The sequence below is a fragment of the Oncorhynchus kisutch genome, linkage group LG19 (assembly GCF_002021735.2).
Source record: "Oncorhynchus kisutch isolate 150728-3 linkage group LG19, Okis_V2, whole genome shotgun sequence".
Taxonomy (NCBI): domain Eukaryota; kingdom Metazoa; phylum Chordata; class Actinopteri; order Salmoniformes; family Salmonidae; genus Oncorhynchus; species Oncorhynchus kisutch.
Genome location: NC_034192.2, coordinates 66055824 through 66073323, shown reverse-complemented (window position 1 = coordinate 66073323; position 17500 = coordinate 66055824). Strand labels below are relative to the sequence as shown.

Here is a 17500-nt window from a genome sequence, read left to right as displayed (position 1 = left end):
ACGAGCCTCGCTGGCTCTGAGTCTTGCGACGGGTTGCCATGAGCTGCAGAGCAACTCTGCTGTCCTCAGATCTGAATCATTATAAATTGATTCACATTTGCATCCTCCTCTTCTTCTTCAAAGACCTAAGGCTACTGTATTAGTTGTCGCTAGGTTGCCAGGCCAACTACACCATTTATTTCACAAGTCTCCCTCCCTCCGGGATTAGCATCAGTCTCCCTCCCTCCTGGATTAGCATCAGTCTCCCTCCCTCCTGATTAGCATCAGTCTCCCTCCCTCCTGATTAGCATCAGTCTCCCTCCCTCCTGATTAGCATCAGTCTCCCTCCCTCCTGATTAGCATCAGTCTCCCTCCCTCCTCCCTCCTGATTAGCATCAGTCTCCCTCCCTCCTGATTAGCATCAGTCTCCCTCCCTCATGATTAGCATCAGTCTCCCTCCTCCTGATTAGCATCAGTCTCCCTCCCTCCTGATTAGCATCAGTCTCCCTCCCTCCTGATTAGCATCAGTCTCCCTCCCCTCTCTGATTAGCATCAGTCTCCCTCCTCCTGATTAGCATCAGTCTCCCTCCCTCCTGATTAGCATCAGTCCTCCCTCCCTCCTGATTAGCATCAGTCTCCCTCCCTCCTGATTAGCATCAGTCTCCCTCCCTCCTGATTAGCATCAGCCCCCTCCCCTCCCTCCTCCTGATTAGCATCAGCCCTCCTCCCTCCTGATTAGCATCAGTCTCCCTCCCTCCTGATTAGCATCAGTCCTCCCTCCCTCTGATTAGCAATCAGTCTCCCGCCCTCCTGATTAGCATCAGTCTCCCTCCCTCCTGATTAGCATCAGTCTCCCTCCCTCCTGATTAGCATCAGTCTCCCTCCCTCCTGATTAGCATCAGTCTCCCTCCCTCCTGATTAGCATCAGTCTCCCCCTCCCTCCTGATTAGCATCAGTCTCCCTCCCTCCTGATTAGCATCAGTCTCCCTCCCTCCTGATTAGCATCAGTCTCCCTCCCTCCTGATTAGCATCAGTCTCCCTCCCTCCTGATTAGCATCAGTCTCCCTCCCTCCTGATTAGCATCAGTCTCCCTCCCTCCTGATTAGCATCAGTCTCCCTCCCTCCTGATTAGCATCAGTCTCCCTCCCTCCTGATTAGCATCAGTCTCCCTCCCTCCTGATTAGCATCAGTCTCCCTCCCTCCTGATTAGCATCAGTCTCCCTCCCTCCTGATTAGCATCAGTCTCCCTCCCTCCTGATTAGCATCAGTCTCCCTCCCTCCTGATTAGCATCAGTCTCCCTCCCTCCTGATTAGCATCAGTCTCCCTCCCTCCTGATTAGCATCAGTCTCCCTCCCTCCGGGATTAGCATCAGTCTCCCTCCCTCCGGGATTAGCATCAGTCTCCCTCCCTCCGGGATTAGCATCAGTCTCCCTCCCTCCGGGATTAGCATCAGTCTCCCTCCGGGATTAGCATCAGTCTCCCTCCGGGATTAGCATCAGTCTCCCTCCGGGATTAGCATCAGTCTCCCTCCGGGATTAGCATCAGTCTCCCTCCGGGATTAGCATCAGTCTCCCTCCGGGATTAGCATCAGTCTCCCTCCGGGATTAGCATCAGTCTCCCTCCGGGATTAGCATCAGTCTCCCTCCGGGATTAGCATCAGTCTCCCTCCGGGATTAGCATCAGTCTCCCTCCGGGATTAGCATCAGTCTCCCTCCGGGTTTAGCATCAGTCTCCCTCCGGGTTTAGCATCAGTCTCCCTCCGGGTTTAGCATCAGTCTCCCTCCGGGATTAGCATCAGTCTTCCTCCGGGATTAGCATCAGTCTCCCTCCGGGATTAGCATCAGTCTCCCTCCGGGATTAGCATCAGTCTTCCTCCGGGATTAGCATCAGTCTTCATTTGACTCAATAGATATTTTTATTCCTGGTATTGTTTGCTCAATTTCACTTTTTGTGGACCTAAAATATGTAATTCAAAATAAATATGTGATTGAAAATAGCATGGACTCCGATTTCCATAATTATTCCCTTTAAAAAGCCACAATTTAAGGGCAAACTTTATTCGAATAGTTTGGGAAATACTCTTCATAACTTTAATTAACACTTTTACAATACTTCAGTAAGTCGGATTGGGATTTGGGGCGTTTGGTTGAGATTTTATTTTCCTCCGTCTCACATTTCTGTCTTATAAAGCATATAAAACGGTGACGGCCTTTACCACGCTGGTCCGGTCCTCAACGGTGACGGCCTTTACCACGCTGGTCCGGTCCTCAACGGTGACGGCCTTTACCACGCTGGTCCGGTCCTCAACGGTGACGGCCTTTACCACGTTGGTCCGGTCCTCAACGGTGACGGCCTTTACCACGTTGGTCCGGTCCTCAACGGTGACGGCCTTTACCACGTTGGTCCGGTCCTCAACGGTGACGGCCTTTACCACGTTGGTCCGGTCCTCAACGGTGACGGCCTTTACCACGTTGGTCCGGTCCTCAACGGTGACGGCCTTTACCACGTTGGTCCGGTCCTCAACGGTGACGGCCTTTACCACGTTGGTCCGGTCCTCAACGGTGACGGCCTTTACCACGTTGGTCCGGTCCTCAACGGTGACGGCCTTTACCACGTTGGTCCGGTCCTCAACGGTGACGGCCTTTACCACGTTGGTCCGGTCCTCAACGGTGACGGCCTTTACCACGTTGGTCCGGTCCTCAACGGTGACGGCCTTTACCACGTTGGTCCGGTCCTCAACGGTGACGGCCTTTACCACGTTGGTCCGGTCCTCAACGGTGACGGCCTTTACCACGTTGGTCCGGTCCTCAACGGTGACGGCCTTTACCACGTTGGTCCGGTCCTCAACGGTGACGGCCTTTACCACGTTGGTCCGGTCCTCAACGGTGACGGCCTTTACCACGTTGGTCCGGTCCTCAACGGTGACGGCCTTTACCACGTTGGTCCGGTCCTCAACGGTGACGGCCTTTACCACGTTGGTCCGGTCCTCAACGGTGACGGCCTTTAAAACTTAATCCCCCAGAGACATGTCTTCTCCCCCAGAGACATGTCTTCTCCCTGTGGTCTCTGGGGAAGTAGCATAAGATGCTTTCAGTAGAAACTCCTCAGCAACCATGTCCTGTCAAACTAATGTAGGACTCGGTTGTTCCACTAGACTGTCTGATGTATCCTACTGTAGGACTCGGTTGTTCCACTAGACTAAATGTCTGATGTATCCTACTGTAGGGCTCGGTTGTTCCACTAGACTAAATGTCTGATGTATCCTACTGTTGGACTCGGTTGTTCCACTAGACTAAATGTCTGATTATCTAGTGTACAGAGAGTATTCCTCCTTTCGCCTGCTTCATACCCTTAGCTCATCTTGTAAACTCAGTTTTAAGAAAATGGCCTTCGTCTACACCCATTCAGCATCGTTCACACCATCCTTAGCTTTAGTAGCCTGGGTCGGAGGTACACAAACAGCCCAGGGCAGACGAGTCGAAGACGGAATTGAGGTTAATAACTGCCGATCTGATGTTCGAAAGTTCTTGTTGATCATAGGAAATTACAGCGGAAACATTTTGTGATAAGAATGAATAACGTGGACCTGATCCTAGATCAGCACTCGGACACCTGATTAGGGTTGGCAACTGTCCCCAAAATTCCCTGGTTTTCCAGGAATTCTGGTTGGAAAATCCCTGTATTTAGGAGGGAATAAGCAGGAAATATGGGAATCCTCCAACCAGGATTTCTGGTAAACCAGGGAATTTTGGGATCGTTACCAGAATTTGGCAACCCTACGAAGCATACAGGCCTCTGAAAAACACTCATGTGATTAGTGACCTTGCCCTTAAAGAGACTTGAAAGACATGCTAGATCCTAGACTTGAAAGACATGCTAGATCCTAGACTTGAAAGACATGCTAGATCCTAGACTTGAAAGACATGCTAGATCCTAGACTTGAAAGACATGCTAGATCCTAGACTTGAAAGACATGCTAGATCCTAGACTTGAAAGACATGCTAGATCCTAGACTTGAAAGACATGCTAGATCCTAGACTTGAAAGACATGCTAGATCCTAGACTTGAAAGACATGCTAGATCCTAGACTTGAAAGACATGCTAGATCCTAGACTTGAAAGACATGCTAGATCCTAGACTTGAAAGACATGCTAGATCCTAGACTTGAAAGACATGCTAGATCCTAGACTTGAAAGACATGCTAGATCCTAGACTTGAAAGACATGCTAGATCCTAGACTTGAAAGACATGCTAGATCCTAGACTTGAAAGACATGCTAGATCCTAGAGCGAATCCTTAGGATTTAGTTCAGAGCAAAAGGACATTCCTTTATGTTTTTTTTTTTATAAAGGACGGCCTTCAGGTCAAGTCCCAATGCTCTCAAATGAATTCATTTCCTCGTCTTCATTCCTAAGGCTTAGAACAACTGAAGAGACTGGCACCTCTAAGGTTGATTATACCCTTTTAAACATTGTCTTTCAATGTCACAGACCTAAAACATTATCCAAGGTCAATGAGATAGGCCTTGCTCCAAAAAAACACAGCTGGTAGAGGAAGTTGCAGCTGAAACCCGAAGACGTGACAGAAAAGACAATAGAATGATTGTAGTTCCACAGGAACTGAGAAACATACGGTCTTACTTCACTGATGCATAACAATGGGGCTGATGAGGCCAAATTAGCCGTGGCGTTTCCACATCAACACGTCTCCATGTAGCCCCCTCACTTGGCCCAGCGGATGTATTAATGCATACACCGCCAAGACGACAGAGGAAATATGAACAAAGTGAGGGACCGGCAGCAGAAAGACTTCCTTCGTTGTACGTGTGTGGTGTGTTGTTGTATTCCATGTGTGCGCGCTTCTGTAGGGCTTCTGTGTGTGTGTGTGTGTGTGTGTGTGTGTGTGTGTGTGTGCTTCTGTAGGGCTTCTGTGTGTGTGTGTGTGTGTGTGTGTGTGTGTGCTTCTGTAGGGCTTCTGTGTGTGTGTGTGTGTGTGTGTGTGTGTGTGTGTGTGCTTCTGTAGGGCTTCTGTGTGTGTGTGTGTGCTTCTGTAGGGCTTCTGTGTGTGTGTGTGTGTGTGTGTGTGTGTGTGTGTGTCATCAGTGGTTTGTCTAGGAATTCACACTACGCCAAACTACTAAATTCTTTAACTAATCCATCTGAATTAGCTCAACGGTCTAGTCACTAGCTAATATTCTGATTTAATAACTCTGGTTTCTAAGCCTCTGTTATGGGTTTCCGTGTTAAACAGCTCAGACCTGACCCACGAATCTGGACGTTGGGCAGATTAGTGGCTAACACAGAGAGGCTAATCCCAGATAGTACTGTTTAAACTCAAGTATGATTCCCTTACTGGAAAGGTCTGGGAGTAGACAAGGTGAGTCTATGAATACCTTCCTGTGAAGGTTTACAGTGGAGTCAGACGAGTGAGGGATCATCTATGAATACCTTCCTGTGGTATGAAGGTTTACAGTGGAGTCAGACGAGTGAGGGATCATCTATGAATACCTTCCTGTGGTATGAAGGTTTATAGTGACGAGTGAGGGATCATCTATGAATACCTTCCTGTGGTATTAAGGTTTACAGTGGAGTCAGACGAGTGAGGGATCGTCTATGAATACCTTCCTGTGGTATGAAGGTTTATAGTGACGAGTGAGGGATCATCTATGAATACCTTCCTGTGGTATGAAGGTTTATAGTGACGAGTGAGGGATCATCTATGAATACCTTCCTGTGGTATGAAGGTTTATAGTGACGAGTGAGGGATCATCTATGAATACCTTCCTGTGGTATGAAGGTTTACAGTGGAGTCAGACGAGTGAGGGCAAAAAACTCACAAGATCAGAATAATATCAGTGAGCATCTGAATGGGAGTTCAGAGAGGAAGGACATTCAACAACCACAGCACTTACACAAATGACTGATGATCGGCTGAGAGAAATTGATGGTAAAAAAGCCTGGGGGCTGTTTTGTTAGACTTTTCTATGTATGCGGATGACTCAACACTATACACGCGTCAGCTACTACGAATGAAATGACTGCAACACTTCAATATCTGCAGTTAGCTTCAGAGTGGGTGGCAAGGAATACATTAGTCCTATATATTAATACAACTAAGTGTCATTGTATTTGGGACAAATCATTCACTAAACCCTAAGCCTCGACGAAATATTGCAATAAATAATGTGGAAATTGTACAAGTTGAGGTGAATTAACTGCTTGGCGTAACCCTGGATTGTAAACTGTCATGGTCAAAACATAATGATACAACAGTAGCTAAGATGGGGAGAAGTCTGTCCATGATAAAGTGCTGCTCTACCTTAACACTATCAACAAGGCAGGCCCTAGTTTCTACCTTCTTAACAACACTATCAACAAGGCAGGTCCTAAAGGCCCTAGTTTCTACCTTCTTAACAACACTATCAACAAGGGCAGGTCCTACAGGCCCTAGTTTCTACCTTCTTAACATCACTATCAACAAGGCAGGTCCTACAGGCCCTAGTTTCTACCTTCTTAACAACACTATCAACAAGGCAGGTCCTACAGGCCCTAGTTTCTACCTTCTTAACAACACTATCAACAAGGCAGGTCCTACAGGCCCTAGTTTCTACCTTCTTAACAACACGGCAGGTCCTATAGGCCCTAGTTTCTACCTTCTTATCAACAAGGCAGGTCCTACTGGCCCTCGTTTCTACCTTCTTAACAGCACTATCAACAAGGCAGGTCCTACAGGTCCTAGTTTCTACCTTCTTAACAACACTATCAACAAGGCAGGTCCTACAGGCCCTAGTTTCTACCTTCTTAACAACACTATCAACAAGGCAGGTCCTACAGGCCCTAGTTTCTACCTTCTTAACAACACTATCAACAAGGCAGGTCCTACAGGCTCTAGTTTCTACCTTCTTAACAGCACTATCAACAAGGCAGGTCCTACAGGTCCTAGTTTTGTCACACCTGGACTACTGTTCAGTCGTGTGGTCAGGTGCCACAAAGAGTGACTTAGGAAAATTGCAATTGGCTCAGAACAGGGCAGCATGACTGGCCATTGGATGTACACAGAGCTAATATTAATCATATATATGTCAATCTCTCCTGGCTCAAAGTGGACTTCATAACTACTCGTATTTGTGAGAAGTGTTGACAAGCTGAAGGTACCGAGCTGTCTGTTTTAATAATACTAGCACACAGCTCAGACACCCATCCATACCCCACAAGATGAGTGAGGAATCCATGTCTGTCTGAACGGAGAGTCTAGCTAGTATGTGAGAGGTGGAGTCTGGGTAACCGTGTCTGTCTGAACGGAGAGTCTAGCTAGTGTGAGAGAGGGGGAGTCTGGGTAACCGTGTCTGTCTGAACGGAGAGTCTAGCTAGTATGTGAGAGGTGGAGTCTGGGTAACCGTGTCTGTCTGAACGGAGAGTCTAGCTAGTGTGAGAGAGGGGGAGTCTGGGTAACCGTGTCTGTCTGAACGGAGAGTTCAGCTAGTATGTGAGAGGTGGAGTCTGGGTAACCGTGTCTGTCTGAACGGAGAGTCTAGCTAGTGTGAGAGAGGGGGAGTCTGGGTAACCGTGTCTGTCTGAACGGAGAGTTCAGCTAGTATGTGAGAGGTGGAGTCTGGGTAACCGTGTCTGTCTGAACGGAGAGTCTAGCTAGTGTGAGAGAGGGGGAGTCTGGGTAACCGTGTCTGTCTGAACGGAGAGTTCAGCTAGTATGTGAGAGGTGGAGTCTGGGTAACCGTGTCTGTCTGAACGGAGAGTCTAGCTAGTATGTGAGAGGTGGAGTCTGGGTAACCGTGTCTGTCTGAACGGAGAGTCTAGCTAGTATGTGAGAGGTGGAGTCTGGGTAACCGTGTCTGTCTGAATGGAGAGTCTAGCTAGTATGTGAGAGGGGTAGTCTGGGTAACCATGTCTGTCTGAATGGAGAGTCTAGCTAGTATGAGAGAGGGGGTCAAGGGAGTCCTGGCGTGAACAAGGTGTATTAACCACAGAGGGCCTGTAGAGGGGGTGGCGGAAGAGAGGGGTGTGTGTGTGTGGACTCACCCTGGCGCTCTGGCCTGCGATAAGCTGGTCATCTTCTGTCTGAACGCTGGTCCTGCTGCGAACATCGAAGTCCTCCGTCTCAAAGTCAGAGTCATCCAGCTCTTCAGGAGTCTACAGGAGAGGAGAGAGGGAGGAGAGAGGAGAGAGGGAGGAGAGAGAGGGAGGAGAGAGAGGAGGGAGGAGAGAGAGGGAGGAGAGAGGATCGAGGGAGGAGAGGAGAGAGAGGGAGGAGAGGAGAGAGAAGAGGAGAGAGGGAGATGGAAGGAAAGAGGGGTGAAGGAAGAGGAGATGAACAGGGTAGGAAGAGGAGGAATGAGGAGAAATGGAGGGAACAGTTGTGGAAAAGGAAAAAAACAAAATTAGAAAATATTGTGTGGTAAAAAGCTGTTAGAGCAGTGTATGACAAATGCCCCGGTGCTGCCAGCTACAGAGGAACAAATGCCCCGGTGCTGCCAGCTACAGAGGAACAAATGCCCCGGTGCTGCCAGCTACAGAGGAACAAATGCCCCGGTGCTGCCAGCTAGAGAGGAACAAATGCCCCGGTGCTGCCAGCTAGAGAGGAACAAATGCCCCGGTGCTACCAGCTACAGAGGAACAAATGCCCCGGTGCTACCAGCTACAGAGGAACAAATGCCCCGGTGCTGCCAGCTACAGAGGAACAAATGCCCCCGTGCTGCCAGCTACAGAGGAACATCATCTTCCTCTCCTGTAATGGGAAACTACAAACGCTAAATGACGTGTAATGACTGTCTGTGCATTTTGAGAGGGAAAAATGAAGCTAGGAGGAAAATTATGGGGAGTAAATCAGACCAACACCTGCCCCTGGAATCCCGAGAGGAGAGGGTAGAGAGAGAGAGAGAGATTTGTAGTGAAGAACGCTGCAGACAACAGCCTGCACGGTGGCATCCTGCCTGAGTGGCTCAGTTGATGAGCGGGTGGCATTAGCAAGGTCAAGAGTTCAATTCCCTCAGCGTTCACAAACACCTACTAAAGTGTCTTCAACTCAGTGTAATGTGAAGACGAGTCACGCAGCCGGAAACAAAAACAATTGGAGTGAGCGCAAGAGAGAGCGTCGATTCACAGACTGGCGTAAGCCAATTTAATTGTCATGAGAATCCATGATAAAACAGTTGTATTTCCTATGTATAAAGTAAGTAGCTCGTTTCGTATTCTCTCTTGAAAATGGGAAGTTTGTGTAGCTTCCCAGCCGTAGCCTGCCTAGGCTATATGCCCGTGATGAAAATCAACACAAGTAGGCTGCAACCGTTGTCAAATATGTAGCCTATTTGACTGATAAAAACCAAGTTATAAATGACATCTTTAGTACACTTAGCAAAGGGAAGCTCATAATTCCTCTAATTATGTTTCTAATGACCCACTCAACTCATCTGCTTATTTTGCCAGTTTCGCTCCATATAGACGCAGACGCCCGCGGCCAGACATTCCACTCATTCACTCCTGTGCATTCTAATCCAGCGTGAACAAGGGTGGAGAAATGTTTTCCATTTAACTTGCTCTTTAACTCTTGAATAAAAGCTTTTGCTAAATTTGCATACTTCTAAAATGGATTGTAATCCATCCACCAACCCTTTACTGTCCTCGACCCACCCTCCCACTCACTGTGGAAAATCAAGGTCTCATCTCGACCCACCCTCCCACTCACTGTGGAAAATCAAGGTCTCATCTCGACCCACCCTCCCACTCACTGTGGAAAATCAAGGTCTCATCTCGACCCACCCTCCCACTCACTGTGGAAAATCAAGGTCTCATCTCGACCCACCCTCCCACTCACTGTGGAAAATCAAGGTCTCATCTCGACCCACCCTCCCACTCACCGTGGAATATCAAGGTCTCATCTCGACCCACCCTCCCACTCACTGTGGAAAATCAAGGTCTCATCTCGACCCACCCTCCCACTCACCGTGGAATATCAAGGTCTCATCTCGACCCACCCTCCCACTCACCGTGGAATATCAAGGTCTCACCTCGACCCACTCACAGTGGAATATCAAGGTCTCACCTCGACCCACTCTCCCACTCACTGTGGAAAATCAAGGTCTCACCTCAAAGCACCCTTCCACCTTACCCTGACTGATCCTACCTACTGTAAATGTCCAGGTAACCCTGACTGATCCTACCTACTGTAAATGTCCAGGTAACCCTGACTGATCCTACCTACTGTAAATGTCTAGGTAACCCTGACTGATCCTACCTACTGTAAATGTCTAGGTAACCCTGACTGATCCTACCTACTGTAAATGTCTAGGTAACCCTGACTGATCCTACCTACAGTAAATGTCCAGGTAACCCTGACGGCTCTTCTCTCTCCTACTGTAAATGTCTAGGTAACCCTGACTGATCCTACCTACTGTAAATGTCCAGGTAACCCTGACTGATCCTACCTACTGTAAATGTCCAGGTAACCCTGACTGATCATACCTACTGTAAATGTCTAGGTAACCCTGACTGATCCTACCTACAGTAAATGTCTAGGTAACCCTGACTGATCCTACCTACTGTAAATGTCTAGGTAACCCTGACGGCTCTTCCCTCTCCTACTGTAAATGTCTAGGTAACCCTGACTGATCCTACCTACAGTAAATGTCTAGGTAACCCTGACGGCTCTTCCCTCTCCTACTGTAAATGTCTAGGTAACCCTGACGGCTCTTCTCGACTACTGTAAATGTCTAGGTAACCCTGACTGATCCTACCTACTGTAAATGTCTAGGTAACCCTGACTGATCATACCTGCTGTAAATGTCTAGGTAACCCTGACTGATCATACCTACTGTAAATGTCTAGGTAACCCTGACTGATCATACCTACTGTAAATGTCTAGGTAACCCTGACTGATCCTACCTACTGTAAATGTCTAGGTAACCCTGACGGCTCTTCTCTCTCCTACTGTAAATGTCTATAAAAATCTCTCAGATAGACGACTCAGAACAAGCTTCCTTTAGGTTGTTTTGGGACCATGTGTTGTGTATGAATCTGTTATTCAATGCATTTCTATGGGTTAATAGCAGTAAGGCCAAATCATCCCGTCCCGTCCCCCATCAAATAAATGTATTAATAGCATTAGCTATTTGAGATCACGTACGGGCTTGCTCGCATGGACAGGCTCATGATCATTACACAGGTGCACCTTGTACGGAGGACAATAAAAGGCCACTTTAACAGTGCAGTTGTCGTCACACAACACAATGACACAGGCGACTCAAGTTCTGAGGGAGATTGTAATTGGCGAGCAGACTGCAGGAACGTCCACCAGAGAATTCAATGTTCATTTCTCTACCATAAGCCATTTAAGTGAAGGAGAAACAAATGGTGCATATTAGTGTGTTGACTCGCATGATTATGACAACATGATGAATGGGGCTCATTAAATAGCGCACTACGTAGTTGTCTAGCGTGCACACTCACAAGATCATGACAACAGTGCAGTTAAGGAGAGTTAGGGCTCATTAAATAGCGCGCTACGTAGTTGTCTAGCGTGCACACTCACAAGATCATGACAACAGTGCAGTTAAGGAGAGTTAGGGCTCATTAAATAGCGCACTACGTAGTTGTCTAGCGTGCACACTCACAAGATCATGACAACAGTGCAGTTAAGGAGAGTTAGGGCTCATTAAATAGCGCACTACGTAGTTGTCTAGCGTGTACACTCACAAGATCATGACAACAGTGCAGTTAAGGAGAGTTAGGGCTCATTAAATAGCGCACTACGTAGTTGTCTAGCGTGCACACTCACAAGATCATGACAACAGTGCAGTTAAGGAGAGTTAGGGCTCATTAAATAGCGCACTACGTAGTTGTCTAGCGTGCACACTCACAAGATCATGACAACAGTGCAGTTAAGGAGAGTTAGGGCTCATTAAATAGCGCACTACGTAGTTGTCTAGCGTGTACACTCACCCTGATCATCAGCACGGCCTTGCGGATGTCGCGGACTCCATCGTAGACCAGACGGGAGGCATCGATGAACTCGTTCTCGTCAACAGGGAGTGTGGGGTTGGCACTCAGAGCCTCGACCGCTGCCTCCACCTGCTCTGTGAACCTGGGCATGACTGGTGGAGGTGGCAGAAAGAAGGAAATCAAATGTGGAATGCTGTATCTATTGAACAATGGAGTCCATGGTAATGTTGGGATTACATCGGCTCTTTATATCCTACCAATAACCAGGGACATAGCTGCACTGCTAGAAACCCTTTCCACAGGAGGGTTCTCCCCAGGGGTGTACTGCTAGAAACCCTTTCCACAGGAGGGTTCTCCCCAGAGGTGTACTGCTAGAAACCCTTTCCACAGGAGGGTTCTCCCCAGAGGTGTACTGCTAGAAACCCTTTCCACAGGAGGGTTCTCCCCAGAGGTGTACTGCTAGAAACCCTTTCCACAGGAGGGTTCTCCCCAGAGGTGTACTGCTAGAAACCCTTTCCACAGGAGGGTTCACCCCAGAGGTGTACTGCTAGAAACCCTTTCAACAGGAGGGTTCTCCCCAGAGGTGTACTGCTAGAAACCCTTTCCACAGGAGGGTTCTCCCCAGAGGTGTACTGCTAGAAACCCTTTCCACAGGAGGGTTCTCCCCAGAGGTGTACTGCTAGAAACCCTTTCCACAGGAGGGTTCTCCCCAGAGGTGTACTGCTAGAAACCCTTTCCACAGGAGGGTTCTCCCCAGAGGTGTACTGCTAGAAACCCTTTCCACAGGAGGGTTCTCCCCAGAGGTGTACTGCTAGAAACCCTTTCCACAGGAGGGTTCTCCCCAGAGGTGTACTGCTAGAAACCCTTTCAACAGGAGGGTTCTCCCCAGAGGTGTACTGCTAGAAACCCTTTCCACAGGAGGGTTCTCCCCAGAGGTGTAAAATACTTTATTAAAACAGAGTCACACAGAGTCACACACACACACACAGAGTCACACAGAGTCACACACACACACACACAGAGTCACACAGAGTCACACACACACACACAGAGTCACACAGAGTCACACACACACAGTCACACACACACACAGAGTCACACACACAGAGTCACACACACAGAGTCACACACACAGAGTCACACACACAGAGTCACACACACAGAGTCACACACACACACAGAGTCACACACACACACAGAGTCACACACACAGAGTCACACACACACACACACACACAGAGTCACACACACAGAGGAGAGGGGTGAGGAGAGGGGTGAGGAGAGGGGGACAGGGGTGAGGAGAGGAGGACAGGGGTGAGGAGAGGAGGACAGGGGTGAGGAGAGGAGGACAGGGGTGAGGAGAGGGGTGAGGAGAGAGCAGGAGAGGAGGACAGGGGTGAGGAGAGGGGTGAGGAGAGGGCAGGAGAGGGGTGGGCAGGAGAGGGTGAGTAGAGGGCAGGAGAGGGGTGGGCAGGAGAGGGTGAGTAGAGGCAGGAGAGGGGTGGGCAGGAGAGGGTGAGTAGAGGGCAGGAGAGGGGTGGGCAGGAGAGGGTGAGTAGAGGGCAGGAGAGGGGGTGACCAGGAGACCAGAGAGCGCAGGAGAGGGGTGAGTAGAGGGCGGGAGAGGAAAGAGCGGGAGAGGAGAGAACGGGAGAGACGGGAGAGGAGAGAGGAGAGAACGGGAGAGGAGAGGGCAGGAGAGGAGTGGGCGGGAGAGGGTGAGTAGAGGGCAGGAGAGGAGTGGGCGGGAGAGGAGTGGGCAGGAGAGGAGTGGGCAGAGAGAGGAGTGGGGCAGGAGAGGAGTGGGCAGGAGAGGAGTGGGCAGGAGAGGGTGATAGAGGGCAGGAGAGGAGTGGGCAGGAGAGGGTGAGTAGAGGGCAGGAGAGGAGTGGGCAGGAGAGGGTGAGTAGAGGGCAGGAGAGGAGTGGGCAGGAGAGGGTGAGTAGAGGCAGGAGAGGGGTGACCAGGAGACCAGAGAGCGCAGGAGAGGGGTGGGCAGAGAGGGTGAGTAGAGGGCAGGAGAGGGGTGGGCAGGAGAGGGTGAGTAGAGGGCAGGAGAGGAGTGGGCAGGAGAGGGGTGGCAGGAGAGGGTGAGTAGAGGGCAGGAGAGGGGTGACCAGGAGACCAGAGAGCGCAGGAGAGGGGTGAGTAGAGGGCAGGAGAGGAGTGGGCAGGAGAGGGTGAGTAGAGGAGTGGGCAGGAGACCAGAGAGAGCAGGAGAGGAGTGGGCAGGAGAGGGTGAGTAGAGGGCAGGAGAGGGGTCGGCAGGAAAGGGTGAGTAGAGGGCAGGAGAGGGGTGGGCAGGAGAGGAGTGGGCAGGAGAGGGGTGGGCAGGAGAGGAGTGGGCAGGAGAGGAGTGGGCAGGAGAGGGGTGGGCAGGAGAGGGGTGGGCAGGAGAGCTGAGTAGAGGGCAGGAGAGGGGTGGGGCATGAGAGGGGTGAGTAGAGGGCATGAGAGGGTGATAGAGGGCAGGGAGAGGAGTGGGCAGGAGAGGGTGAGTAGAGGGCAGGAGAGGAGTGGGCAGGAGAGGAGAGACCAGGAGACCAGAGAGAGCAGGAGAGGAGTGGGCAGGAGAGGGTGGAGTTAGAAGGGCAGGAGAGGAGTGGGCAGGAGAGGGTGAGTAGAGGCAGGAGGAAGGGGTTGGGCAGGAGAGGAGAAGACCAGGAGAACAGAGAGACCGACAGGCAGACGGAAGTGGGCAGGAGGGAGGAGGTGAGTAGAGGGCCAGGATGAGGAGTGGGGCAGGAGAGGGTGAGTAGAGGCGCTAGGAAGAGGGGTTGGTTGTCATATGGAGAGGAGAGACCAGGAGACCGAGCGAGGCAGGAGAGGGAGTGGGGTCAGCAACGAAGAGGAGTGGGCAGGAAGAGGGTGGTATATCGGGCCAAGGAGAGGAGTGGGCAGGGGAGGGGTGAGATATAAGGGCAGGAGAGGAGTGGGCAGGAGAGGGTGAGTAGAGGGCAGGAGAGGAGTGGGCAGGAGAGGGTGAGTAGAGGGCAGGAGAGGAGTGGGCAGGAAAGGGTGAGTAGAGGGCAGGAGAGGAGTGGGCAGGAAAGGGTGAGTAGAGGGCAGGAGAGTGGTGGGCAGGAGAGGAGTGGGCAGGAGAGGAGTGGGCAGGAGAGGAGTGGGCAGGAGAGGAGTGGGCAAGAGAGGGTGAGTAGAGGGCAGGAGAGGAGTGGGCAGGAGAGGATGACCAGAGAGCGCAGAGAGGGGTGACCAGGAGACCAGAGAGCGCAGGAGAGGGGTGAGTAGAGGGCGGGAGAGGAAAGAGCGGGAGAGGAGAGAGCGGGAAAGGAGAGAGCGGGAAAGGAGAGAGCGGGAAAGGAGAGAGTAGAGGGCGGGAGAGGGGTGAGGAGAGAGCGGGAAAGGAGAGAGCGGGAGAGGGGTGAGTAGAGGGCGGGAGAGGGGTGAGTAGAGGGCGGGAGAGGAGAGAGCGGGAGCGGGAGAGAGAGAAGCGGGAGAGGAGAGAGCGGGAGAGGCAGAGAGCGGGAGAGGAGTGAGGCGGGAGAGGGGTGAGCGGGAGAGGGGTGAGCGGGAGAGGGGTGAGCGGGAGAGGGGTGAGTAGAGGGCGGGAGAGGGGTGAGTAGAGGGCGGGAGAGGGGTGAGTAGAGGGCGGGAGAGGAGAGAGCGGGAGGGGGAGAGGAGGTAGGGAGAGGAGAGAGTATCACCGTAGAGACAGAGAGACAGATGTTACCTGTGTTTGGTGAGTAGCTTGGTGGCCTCCAGAACCTTCTCTGTATAGACTCCAGGTTCATAGTTTGTCCATCTCACACGTGACCACATGGACCACTCTGGCGGCGCGGCCACGGATGGCGCCGGCCGTGCGGTCCAACCCGTCCACATCCTTCTCCTGCAGCGCTATCACACACTTGTTCACGTCCTCCAGAATGTGGTTCTCTGGACGGGAAGAATCACCAGTGTTTATTCATAGAAGGACGATTAGAGACACATGGCTTGACAGTAAGTGGGTTCTGAATCTCCTACAGAACAAACAGCAGGAGAAGAATCAGAACGTGTCATGGGGTAAACTAAACCCCCGAGCCCGCTGGCGATCCTACGGAAACTATCAGTTTGAAGGACAGTCTCCAGACGGGCTGTTTTCTCCCTCTTCATGTCAGATGAAGTTTGAGGTATATTTTTGGTTACCTACACACTCCCGTAACAAGAACGCAGACGTGTGAGACAGGCAGAACGCATCCCTACATAGAGAAAAGGTTCTGGCCAGAGCTGTTTGAGCCTCCCTCGAGGCTCTGACCAAAAGTAGTGCGCTAAAAAGGGAATAGGTTGTTATTTGGGAAGCATCCTCAGTGCTCCTGGCTGTTCGGAGTATGGAGGTCAAAGGAGGAGCTTGAAAGCCCAATCAGGCGGCTATGTTACATATGGGTCCTGTTCTCAAAGACTAATACTGCTCCTCGCCAGAGCACATGCCCCACCCAGGCCCAAACGCCCCGGACAGGCCCCAAACGCCCCGGACAGGAGACCAGTCAAGACTCAGAGGTGTATTCACTAGGAACCTAACGGACAGGAACCAGAACTTGTCCAAAACAAATGCTTTATTAATTGCAAAGCGTTTTGCTACGGTGTCCATGGAAGACTCGTAGAACTCTATAAATCTATTTGCCCGATTCCATTTTTCCTCCAAATTGGGGAAAATACGTTTTGTTTTCACGTTTGTTTCTTTCTTCGTTCTTTAAGGTTTTCGCTCTCAAACAAACGTTATATAGAAACAACTACAGGGGAGGTAATAAGTCCACAACAAACCACATTTCAGGTCTAGGAACATGTTTTTTTTATAGAAATATAGTGACATTGTGCACCTAGCAAGAGGCTAAGGTTTAGCGGAGTGTTTTACAGGAAGATGATTCTAATCATTCTGTCAGCTACTTCCTTCCGAAGGTTTTGGGCTTTTTTGGATTTACCAGAATACTGTGGAAATCTTCATCATCGTCAACAGCGACACAAAGTTGTATCTACAAGCACCGCACATAGACGGGGTGGGTTCAACGTTGCCTCTTCAGGAAGTTGCAGGAAAAAATACCAATCACTTACGTTGTTAGTCTGTCTTATGGTAAATTTGGGCAAATTATTTACATTTAGGATGATTCCTTACTGATAAGTTCAATACTCTTCCGTTCTAACGGATTCAGTGATTCCATCCTTCAAGGTGGATTTGATTGGCCGAATTCTCTCGGAGCACTTCCTGCTTCAGTTTTACACCTCACTTTCGTCGACAGCGAACAGGAGAACTACACACTGGGGTGTTGCTTTCAGCTGCGACACGGAAAGAGTCCCTTCTGCTTGGGCGTGAACCACGTATCAAACTCCTGACAAAAGAACCAGAGACTAAATTCTATGCTGAACAAAACTACCGTTGACCATATATAATACTACATTCTCGCAAAGCACTTTTCACACACACACGAGAATATTCTCAAAGTGAATATCTATTGGCATGCAAATGAGATGAGCCCTGAAAAGAAAGCTCCGCCCCCTTCCTACTCACCGGACACACAGAGGAAGTCGTCGATGCTGGTGATGTCATCGACGGCGTCAGTGAGAACGCGGACCTGTT

At 50.4% G+C, this 17500-nt stretch overlaps 1 pseudogene across 1 annotated transcript in view; it reads right to left on the bottom strand.

Annotated features, from left to right (window-relative positions):
• LOC109910219 (catenin alpha-1-like) overlaps positions 1-17500 on the bottom strand; it is a 248566-nt pseudogene that overhangs the window by 70937 nt on the left and 160129 nt on the right. Inside the window, exons 11-14 of the transcript XR_004204173.1 lie at positions 17432-17495; positions 15623-15825; positions 11932-12083; positions 8017-8127 (exon numbers count right to left, since the gene is read on the bottom strand). The product of XR_004204173.1 is annotated as a catenin alpha-1-like (transcript). The remainder of the gene's footprint in view (positions 1-8016; positions 8128-11931; positions 12084-15622; positions 15826-17431; positions 17496-17500) is intronic.